General features: G+C 41.3%; 1 non-coding gene across 1 annotated transcript; it reads left to right on the forward strand.

Annotated features, from left to right (window-relative positions):
• The first annotated feature begins 10,010 nt into the window (after positions 1-10,010).
• Positions 10,011-10,082, forward strand: Trnac-gca (transfer RNA cysteine (anticodon GCA)). Its single transcript has one exon. It is a non-coding gene; the product is annotated as a tRNA-Cys (tRNA).
• Positions 10,083-10,724: the final 642 nt, after the last annotated feature.

The following is a 10,724-nucleotide window of genomic DNA, read 5'->3' on the forward strand; positions in this document are numbered from 1 at the left end:
ATTGCGGATTTTTTAAAAGAAAGTAAATGCATTTTTAATAAAACTTAGAATGAACTTTAATCAAATATCCTTTTTTTACCCTTTTTTTCTAAAGCAAGCTAAAAGTAACAGTTGATAACTGACAGAAGAAAAAATGCAATTACAGAGTCACAAGCTGTGAAAAAATTTGTCAACGCCGACTATATGAAAAATCCGCAATTACTTTTTGGGCAACCCAGTATATACTTTGTAGGGTCGAAAATGGATATTTCGATGTGTTGCAAACGGAATGACAAGATGAATGTACCCCCCATCCTTCGGTGGTGGGTATAAAAAAACGATTACAAGTCAAAAAACCTCCAAAAATAAAAACTTCATCATCAAACAAGTTCATACTTTCGATTTGTCTTGAAGATCATAACTGCTAACTTCATCTAAAGTTTGAGTGTCCTTTCCCGGAAGCTAAGTTACAAACAAAAAATTTCGTAAGCAATTAAATACAACACCATTTAAATTTAAATTCTCCATAAACATGTTTCCTAGTAAATTGCAAAACAATTGCTTGTCGTTTGGAAAGCCCAGTTCGAAAGATTTTCAATTTCCTTCTAAGCTCAATAACCAAAAACAACAGAAATTGATAACAAAACAAATTAGAAAATTTATTCATAGAAACAAAAAAACCAAACCAGAACAAAAGAAAAACTCCTATGCCAAGTATCTAACGAATTCAATTATTTTAAGTAATAAATTGCAAACACAAAACTCTCACAGACTAACAATGAAGTCAAGACAAACAAAAAAAAAAAAAAAAAACTCTCTCAAGCAATGCCATAAAATATGCCACATATTCAATTTCGATGTAGTTTTTGTAGTCACATACACCAGAGAATTTAATTTATAGAACACAAAGACCAACAACAGACTGCAGATAAGCAATAACCAATGGAAAATGAAAGACCATAACCGAGAACATGGCATAAATATTTGCAGCAAATATTTTGTACAACTTCGTTTCTTCCTAAGCCCTTGTGATAGCTGACCTTTAGTATGCCATAAAGTATGCTAACATTTTGCCTTGCTCTATCATCCTGAAAATATGCAAGTAATTATTGGCACATTCCACAAAACGCCTAAATGCATGCAATGGATATAGATAAGAGAATTCACTCTTTCGAAAAAAAACAAACACATTGTTGGCATAATTGATGCCAAGAATAGAATTTCAATTTAAAAACTCAAAAATCTATAAATTTTACAATAACAAACTAAGACCAAGTCAAAAGGAAAAATTAATGAAATAATAATAGAGGGATTTGATGAAGGACACTTAAACTATTTGAGCAAACTAAATATTTATCTTCAAACAAAGAATTTAATATAAAATGTTAATAAACGCAAAAAACGCTTCCCGGTGGTCCGCTACGCTAGTCCCGTTGTAGATATCCCCTAATTAGTATAGGACTTCCAAACATCTAAGTAGTCACTCAGTTTATAAGATTATGAAAATTTGTAATAACTCCTTATAAAATTTCAGAGATCTGTTCCCTTCTGTACCCGGCCGATACGGGATAATCATGAGCACAGGCTGGAACTTTGAGCTCCGACTTGTGTGGTGTCCATCGTTATCACGGGAAGCTTAGCTGAAAGCTACCGGGCGCGTCCACAGGTTGCGGATGGTGGAAAGATTCCGTTTTTATGCGGAGCAGCTGCAAATGCGGCCGCGGGCAGTCAGCGATTTTCGAGAGGAGAGTCTCAGTGAGGAGTCAGGTGGCACTGGCTCTTAATTAAATACTGAGTGCCAATGATACTCGAGATGCCAAGGCGAGCTATTGTCGCCTTCATATAACCAATGGCCAACATCAGCGTTTGATCCCAGGTTAGGAGCGGTTGGGGGCGAGCGTCGGATTTTGGAGCAAGCGGCTCGCCACAACGAGGGATACATGTGCAATCGCACAAAACCCATGCGGTTGGGGCGCTGGGCCAGTAACCCGCCCCAGGAAACTATGAGAGCTATTATAAGAAACAAGGGAATAGTGAAAACGGACCCCCCCCCACATTGACGTCCCATGCAAACGAAAAAAGGACCATGATTTGAGGATCTGCACCTGGAATGTCCGCACTCTTTACAGAGAAGGTGCAGTATACGCGCTGGCGGATGTATTAGAGAGAGCAAAGGTTCGCACCCGTTTGAGCATGGCGAGGAAAGTACGATCTGACACTGCACGGAAGCTGGACATTGCAAAGTTGCAAACACAACAAATGGCAGCGGCATACTGCACTCGACTAACCCAACTTCTTGATGAAAGCACTTCTTGTTCCGATGATATAATGGCGCAGTGGCAAACTATTGCCCACTCCATGGAAAATGCCGCGAAATCCGTACTTAGGTACTGGAAGCTTCCTCCAAGAAACCCATGCTACGGCCAATAGTGTCGAGAAGCTACTGAAGCCAAGAATGCGGCTTATAGAGCAACCCTGCAATCAGTAGCAACGCGCCAGATGAAGAAGAGGTATCGGAAGAAAAGGAGAAAGGAGAAACGTCTATTCCGCAGAAAGAAAAAGAAAATGGAAAGACGTGAGTGTGAGCGAATTGAGATGTACAGGAGTCAGAATGAAGTCCGGAAATTCTACCAAAGAATTTAACATCAAACCGATGGCTTTGGGGCAGGCACATCCTTCTGCAGAGAAAAAGAAGGAAATCTGGTAACTGACATAGATAACATGGTGAGGATATGGAAAGAACATTTTACCCAACTGCTAGTGTCCGATGTTGGCGGCGAAGAGGATACCGCAGAACCAATCCCTGATGATGGTATAGAATGTTAACCCCCTAGTCAGAATGAGGTCCAAGTAGCAGTGACCCGACTTAAGAACAACAAGGCAGCAGGAGCCGACGGGTTACCCGATGAACTGTTTAAGACCGGAGGCGACACACTGATTAGGCGTACGCATCAGCTTATCTGCGCAATCTGGCTAGAAGAACGCATACTCGATGATTGGAACGTCAGCATACTATGTCCCGTACACAAGAAAGGAGACAAGACGGAATGTGCCAACTACAGAGAGATAAGTCTCCTCCCCCTCGCATACAATATACTCTCGAGCGTACTGTGTGAAAGATTAAAACCTAAAGCCAATGAGATAATTGGGCGCTATTAATGCCACCTTAGATCTGGTAAATCAACCCTGGACCGAAACTTCGTGTTAGAGTTTTTAGAATGAGCGCAGAAGATCGAGGCGCTTGGAACGCTATTCCACGTTCGGCTATTGGAACAAATATTCTGTCATAGCCAATTAAAGTAAAGTATTCGGCTACGCATAAGAATCCCGGTGGGATTTTACCGCTTGCACTGCTGATATCGATGACTGCATACGTCGGCTCGTCTCTGTTGTGTTTCCTTGGCACTTTGGCATAAGAGGGCGGCTCCTTACCTTGTTTTAGCGATAACCTTTCCCTTCCGAGATGGCTATGGCGTCCTTTTGGAAGCCACAGACATCCATCCATAGGATATTCTTCTTAGAGGTCAGGATAGATATTGTAAATCTCTATTAGGATTTTTGAGCACTATCCAGCAAAAAAAAGAATTTCGGAAATCGGATGCAGAGGTGGTCAACTTCAAGACTCCGCCAAGAGGTGCCTAGACCGATTCTATCCCACAAGGCGATGGTGCATACTCCTCGGTCTTTATCGTCGTGGCCCGGATTGCTTTCTCTCGTCTTCTTGTGAGCTTAGCAGAGCCTTCGCTAACTATTGTCGTCATCCCGCTGTCTTCATCTTTCGATTTGGGTGCGATAACTTTTACTTAGACATTTTCGCTGTCTGAATCGGAAGCACCACCTTTACTTAAGGGCTGGGGACGAATTCGTTAGTCTGACGACTGGTCGACGTTTGAAGCATTACTCCGGACTATTGGTGCCAAGGCGCCCACACCTATAGGAGGGCGAACAACATACTACGCGCTTTTACCACCACCGCAGCTGTTGGGTCTTTGAAGTCCATACTCCTGTAAGACTTTAAAATGATTACGTAATTGTAAACATGTCCACTCTATTCGATGGTCTTTATCCTTACGAAACAAAATTTTCTATTGAAATAAAACAAATCTGCAATAATCACGATTTCGTCCCAAAGGACGGGGGCTCATCAGATTGCTGTGCCACCAAAAGATTACATGCTTCCACCTACTCACTGATTAGTGAGCCGTGCAATGGTAGAAGAATACTCTTCGAATGAAACGTTGCGTCTCATGAGACAATCCTTTCTTATGCGCAGTAAGAAAAATATCAAAAACCAACAACTAACATCTCTTCAAAAAGACATCTAACATCAACAACACACGCAAAGCCAAAACTTGTTATCCAGACTGCAGCTACATATTTTTCGACGACGCATTTATTCGTTTTGCTCTTCTTTTGTTTGGTCGCAAAGTTATATAATATTGTTGTTAGATTCATTCATCATGCTACTCACTAGTCAGTAAGCAGCATGTAATCTTTTGGTGTCATATCAATCTGATGAGCCCTCTGGCAAAGGGCGAAATCACGGTCATTGCAGCCCGCCCTCAATACATTTAACATACTACGTTGGGTTTTTGTTGTTTTGTTTTTCTATTTGAAGTAGAAGGAAAAATAAATAAAGACCATTGGTCTATGATGGATAAATCAAACAGCGAAATTAAATTTTAAAAAAATTTTCTATACAAATCAAATGTTGAGAAATTTTTCTGCAAGAAAAAATGCAGACAAAGTCTTCTGTAAAAGTAAAATTTTTACAACATTTTCTTGTTTTTGAGCTTACTTTTTCCGTATTAAATCCTAAATAATTCTTTTAAAGCTTTTCGCCTGAATTGGCTATTTGAGCCACAATGAGCTTGATTATGATGTAGAGCAACATCAAAGAAATCGTTGCCTTAGGCAAGGTACCACAACTTGGTTAAGTGCAACGTCAACGTTTCTCATTGTGCCAGAAAAGTTTTTATTGTTGAGAGGGCCAAGCTAAGAAAAAAAAAACAGAAACACTCGGCAAATGCCAAGAAGGCAATTCAATGTCCATGAAGAAATAAGAAACAGTTGAAAGTATATTAAGAACATTTCTGGTCCACTTTTTCTCTCAGCAGGAAGCGATTATTCAATTTAGTTACGTTTTAGGTTACTTTTTTCAAGTTGAGCCTCCTAAAAATATGTAAAAAAATCCAACTGTGATGTAGGGCGAATATAATTGCAAAAGTATATGAATAATTTAAACTGCAGTCAAGCGTGTAATATATGACGAAAATGCAAAGAAACAAAAAACCCAACAAGCATTGAATGTGAAATGTGGTTGACTTGCTTTTGCTTTGAACTAAAAACAACAAAAAATTTAAAAAGAAACAACAAAAACATGTGCAACATACATGGGAATTATAGTAGCTGTCATGTGAACAGCTTTTTTTCAGAGGTTTCTCGTTTCTGGTTCTGGTCCTACTCGCTGAGTTGGGTTAATATAAATGTCATGTTTTATTAATTTTGTGGAAATTCATTAGGGGTTTTGTGAATTTATGTATGTGTCTGCTTAGCATTAAAATTGTAATTGTTGGGATTTTTATTTGAATTGAGAGCATACTTTTAGGCTTTGTATGGCATTAGAATGTATTGCATATTTAAGGTTGCTGAATATTAATAAATAATACTATTATTGTGTGGAAACAAATGGATTCTATCCATACGTATGCCAGGCAAAGTAAGTACACCAAGCAACCACAATAAGTGGAAAGTTCCGTCGAGGAAGTATATCTGCTTTGTGTGTGTCCCGTATTGGCAGTTTTATTTCTTTGAGAACTTGTTAAGAAATGCTTCAACGGTAAAAACTAGAAGACATCTTCCTTCACCTGTCCCTATGGTATCACAGTGGATGAATGCCTGTAGATGACATGTAAGCTAAGTTTTTAGGACCAGGCCTGATGGACTACGAATGGTAGATGGTCACAAAGAGTGGACTGTGAGCATTCCAAAACTATGTGGCCTAATCTAAACTTGAAGAGGTCTACTGATTTGCTGTCATTGGCTAGAACAGACGTCTCAATCATTGTGTTCGTCATGACAGGTCTGCCTAATCAGAAAACATGCTGACAGACTGAAGGTTGCCAGCAACGACTTTTACAGAAGCTGTAGGGACATCGAGGAAGAAGAGACCAAAGAAGAAGGAAGAAAAAACTGTCCCGCACTAGCAGTTAGAAGCAGTTCCACTTTAGGTTCTCATTTCTTTGAGAACCTGTCTGATTTAGCGGATGTGAACATTCGCAAGTTTTTGGGCTTTTCAAAGCGATCTGGATGGTTCAACGGTGGGAATTAGAAGGCATCTTCCTTCTTCTGTTCTTGTGGTATCACAATGGACGAAAACGTCTAAGTGAGTCTGATGGCAGACTGCTACAAATTCGAACCCTTTCCTTGGCGTGCGAGTCTTCTACGTGGTGACGTACCCGTAGACAACGTATTTCAGTTTTACCAGTGTCGTGTGATTCTCCTTACGAGGTGACGTACCCGTAGGCAGCGTAATCTCGATTTTTCTCATGTCGTGCGAGTCTTCTTATGTGGTGACGTACCCGTAGGCAACGTAAACTCGATTCTTCTCATGTCGTGCGAGTCTTCTTATGTGGTGACGTACCCGATGGCAGCGTAAACTCTATTCTTCTCCTGCCGTGCGAGTCTTCTTACGTGGTTACGTACCCGCAAGCAACGTAAACTCGATCCTTTGCATACCGTGCGAGCCTTTTTACGTTGTGGCGTACCCGTAACCAACGTAAACTCGATTCTTCTACCGCCGTGCGAGTCTTCTTTTGTGGTGACGTACCTTTAAGCAACCTAAACTTGATTCTCCCTGTGTCCCCGAGTGTTCTAACGTGGTGACGTACCGGTAAGCAACATATGATCGAGCCGTGTGAGCCTTCTTACGTGTTGACGTACCCGTAAGCATTCTTAGCCTTGATTCTTCTCGTATCTTTTTACGGGGTGACGCAACCGTGAGCAACATATCATTGATTCTCTCCGTGTTTCGAGTCTTCTTGCGTGGTGACGTACTCGTAAGCACCCTAATACCGATTTTTCTCGTGTCCACTTACGTGGTGAAGCACCCGTGAGCAACATATCATTGATTCCCGCCTTTTTCGAGTCTTCTCAAGTGGTGAAGTACCCATAAGCACCCTTACACATATTCTTCTCGTGTCTTCTTACGTGGTGACGCACCCGTTAGCAACTTACCTTTGATTCTCTTCGTGTTTCGAGTCTTCTTGCGTGGTTAAATATCCGCGAGCGCCGTAACAACGATTCTTCTCGTGTCTTCTTACGTAGTGACGCACCCGTGAGCAACATACCATTGATTCCCACCGTGTTTCGAATCTTTATGCGTATTAACGTTCCTAACCTAACCTACGCGAAAGCACCCTAACACCGATTCTATTCTCGTGTTCGCTTACGTGGTCACGCACCCGCGAGCAACATACCATTAACTATCCCCGTGTTTCGAGTCTTCTCGTGTGGTGACATACCCATTAGTACCTTAACACATATTCTTCTCGTGTATTCTTACATGGTGACGCATCAGTGAGCAACCTGTCATTGAATCTCTCCGTGCTTCGAGTCTTCTGGCATGGGCACCCTTACATCGATTCTTCTCGTGTCTTCTTACGTAATGACGCACCCGTGAGCATCATACCATTGATTACCGTCGTGTTTCGAGTCTTTCTGACGTATCCGTAAGCACCCAAACACCGATTCTTCTCTTATCTCCTTTCGTGATGAGGGACCCGTGAGCAACATACGGTTACGTACCCCTAAGCACCCTAACACCGATTCTTCTATTGTAGTGAGGTACCCGTGAGCGACCTACTACCGATTCTAGGCATCTCCGAGGCTTCTTTCGTGGTGACGTACCCGTAAACTTGCCTGTCGTTGATTCTTCTTGGGTATTAGAATCTTCCTACGAGGAGACGTACCAGTAGGCAAAGTAGTCCAGCCATTTCAGCAATTTTTCGGCACCGTACCGGCATAAACTTGATTCTTCGGCACCGTACCGGCATAAACTTGATTCTTCCGGTGCCCGATGAGCCATCTTACGTAATGCCAAGACCATTCATGCATTCCTACGAGGCAATATGCCGAAAGCGACGGACCAATCGCTGCTTACATTTGTGTGACACTTGACGAGACCCCTAGACTTAGCCTGAACATATACACGACCCATTCCCCGTTCCTGACCTCAACGACCCTTGGCCCCTACGCCTCGAAGGACACGCCCTCAACTACCAGACGAAGTGCTGTACCTGGTCACGTCTGCCAGCCAGTAGTTCCTTGAGAAACCGCCAAGCCAGAAGCTTTCGGGCGGACTCTCCCCCGTAACCCCAAACACACCACCCAAAATTAAGAGTGATAAGGACAATATAGGAATCATATGAAAGGTATTGAAGAGTAGAATACGAATATGGTATTAAAATTTGGGTCCAAACACCCAAAAAGTCGCCCTATCCCCAAAACACCTCCAAGCAGACAAATTGAACGCTCATATCAATATGGGTCTCAAATGAAAGGTATTCGGGAGTAGATTACGAATCTGGCATATAAAATCAGGTCCAAGTATAGGGGATCACCCCACCCACCAATGACGACCATATGGGATTGGGTTTGTTTGTTCGTTCCGTATGGACTCAAAAAAGGGAGAACCGATTTTCACAGATAGTTTAGTTTGGTCCGTAAGGAAACATAGGCTTTATAATTTTTCAATATAGGAAGAGGGGAGGACCCTCCCCCTCACCCCAAAAACACCATCCAAAATCAGTAGTAAACCGATCAGAGCAATATGGATATCAAACGAAAGGTATTGTAGAGTAGAATACGAGTATGGTAACAAAATTTGAGTCTAGGTACCCCTCGGGCTACCCTAATCCCAAAACTCTCCCAAACAGCCATATTTTACTTTCATGCCAATATGGGACTCAAATGAAAGGTATTCGGGAGTAGATTACGGATATGGCAAAAAAATTAAGTCAAAGTAATGGGTGGTTTCCCGACCCTCAAAAACTCCCCAAATGGGTATATAAGCCGACCATGGCTATAGCGTTAATGGAGAATATAGGCGACGTATGAACCACGAGCTGTATGACGACGATAGCATAGTTACACGCGTCAAAATACAACGGCTGCGTTGGCTAGGTCATGTTGTCAGAATGGATGAAGAAGCCCCAGCAAAAGAGTCTTTTTAAGGCAAACACGGTGGTACACTCAAACCGGGAAGATCAAAAGCCCGAAGAAACTTGGTGTCAGAGATTTTAGAATGAGCGCATAAGGATCGAGGCGCTTGGAACGCAATTCCACGTTCGGCTAGTGGAACAAATGTTCTTCATAGCCAATTCGAGTAAAGTAGGTAATATGGGGCTCATATAAAAAGTATTTGAGAGTTTAGCACAAAGCTTATATTTACTTTACACAAAAAATTGGGTTGCCCAAAAAGTAATTGCGGATTTTTTAAAAGAAAGTTAATGCATTTTTATTAAAACTTAGAATGAACTTTAATCAAATATACTTTTTTACACTTTTTTTCTAAAGCAAGCTAAAAGTAACAGCTGATAACTGACAGAAGAAAGAATGCAATTACAACGCCACAAGCTGTGAAAAAAATTTGTCAACGCCGACTATATGAAAAATCCGCAATTACTTTTTGGGCAACCCAATATTTTCTAAAAATAATTTTCCTTGTCAATATTCAGAGCTAGAAAAATTTCACAATTCTATTCAGCATATAGCAAATTCATCCACCATGTGACACATTCCTATTATTGCTACACACTCATATTTGTTTTACTGTCTCCAAGCACCTCGTACAATGCCATTAGAAAAAACATAATATGGGCGCTTAAAGAATGTGTGATAAGCGGCTTCCATATAAGGAATGGGTGGCGACGGGTGGCGCACACACATTTTACCCATTATGGATAATTATTTTAAGAATTGTCCACATTCTATGTGGAAATGTTGAATATTCAAAAGGTGGACACTTTGTTGGGGATATAGCTCAGTGGTAGAGCATTCGACTGCAGATCGAGAGGTCCCCGGTTCAAACCCGGGTGTCCCCTTCATGTAATCGGAAATTTTAAATATTTTCTTAGTACTAGGATACTAGAATGAAAAATCCACATCACATTACGATATGAGTGATAAAAAACCCTGTATATAGTTAAGGTATATCTTCTTAAAGTTGAAGAACTTGGAACAAGTCAATTGGAGCCTAAAATATGGTCAATATGCTTAACTGGCTATTTAAGGTATTCATAATTCCATTCATTTCAGCCATGCCTCAGTCCGTGCGAATAGTTACCATACACAGGTAAATATTTCGCTGTTGATATAGGCATCGATTCGATTATTCGATTAGATTTTACTCTCTGACTAGTATGAAAAATCTTTTTGAAATTATTGGACAACCAGTAGTACCTACCATAATAACATTGAAGTAATAGCTGCCACCCCTCGCGATGGTATGACCTACTCCTATCCTCCATCCATTTTCCCATTCTCCTTAAGTCTAAAAGCCACAGTGGCTGTGTCACATCTATCAAAATTGTCCTATTGAGGAGAAGTGGTGCGTCAAAGTGATCCAACTTGAACCAAAAGATTTCAGTCTTCTCTGGGTTAACATTGGGATCTCAATTGGAGTCTACCCCAATCGTATGTCAAACGCTTTCGGCCCTTCTGTATGGCTGATTCGGATCCTTACC

This window comes from Stomoxys calcitrans, chromosome 4 (genome assembly GCF_963082655.1).
Source record: "Stomoxys calcitrans chromosome 4, idStoCalc2.1, whole genome shotgun sequence".
In the NCBI taxonomy this organism is placed as follows: domain Eukaryota; kingdom Metazoa; phylum Arthropoda; class Insecta; order Diptera; family Muscidae; genus Stomoxys; species Stomoxys calcitrans.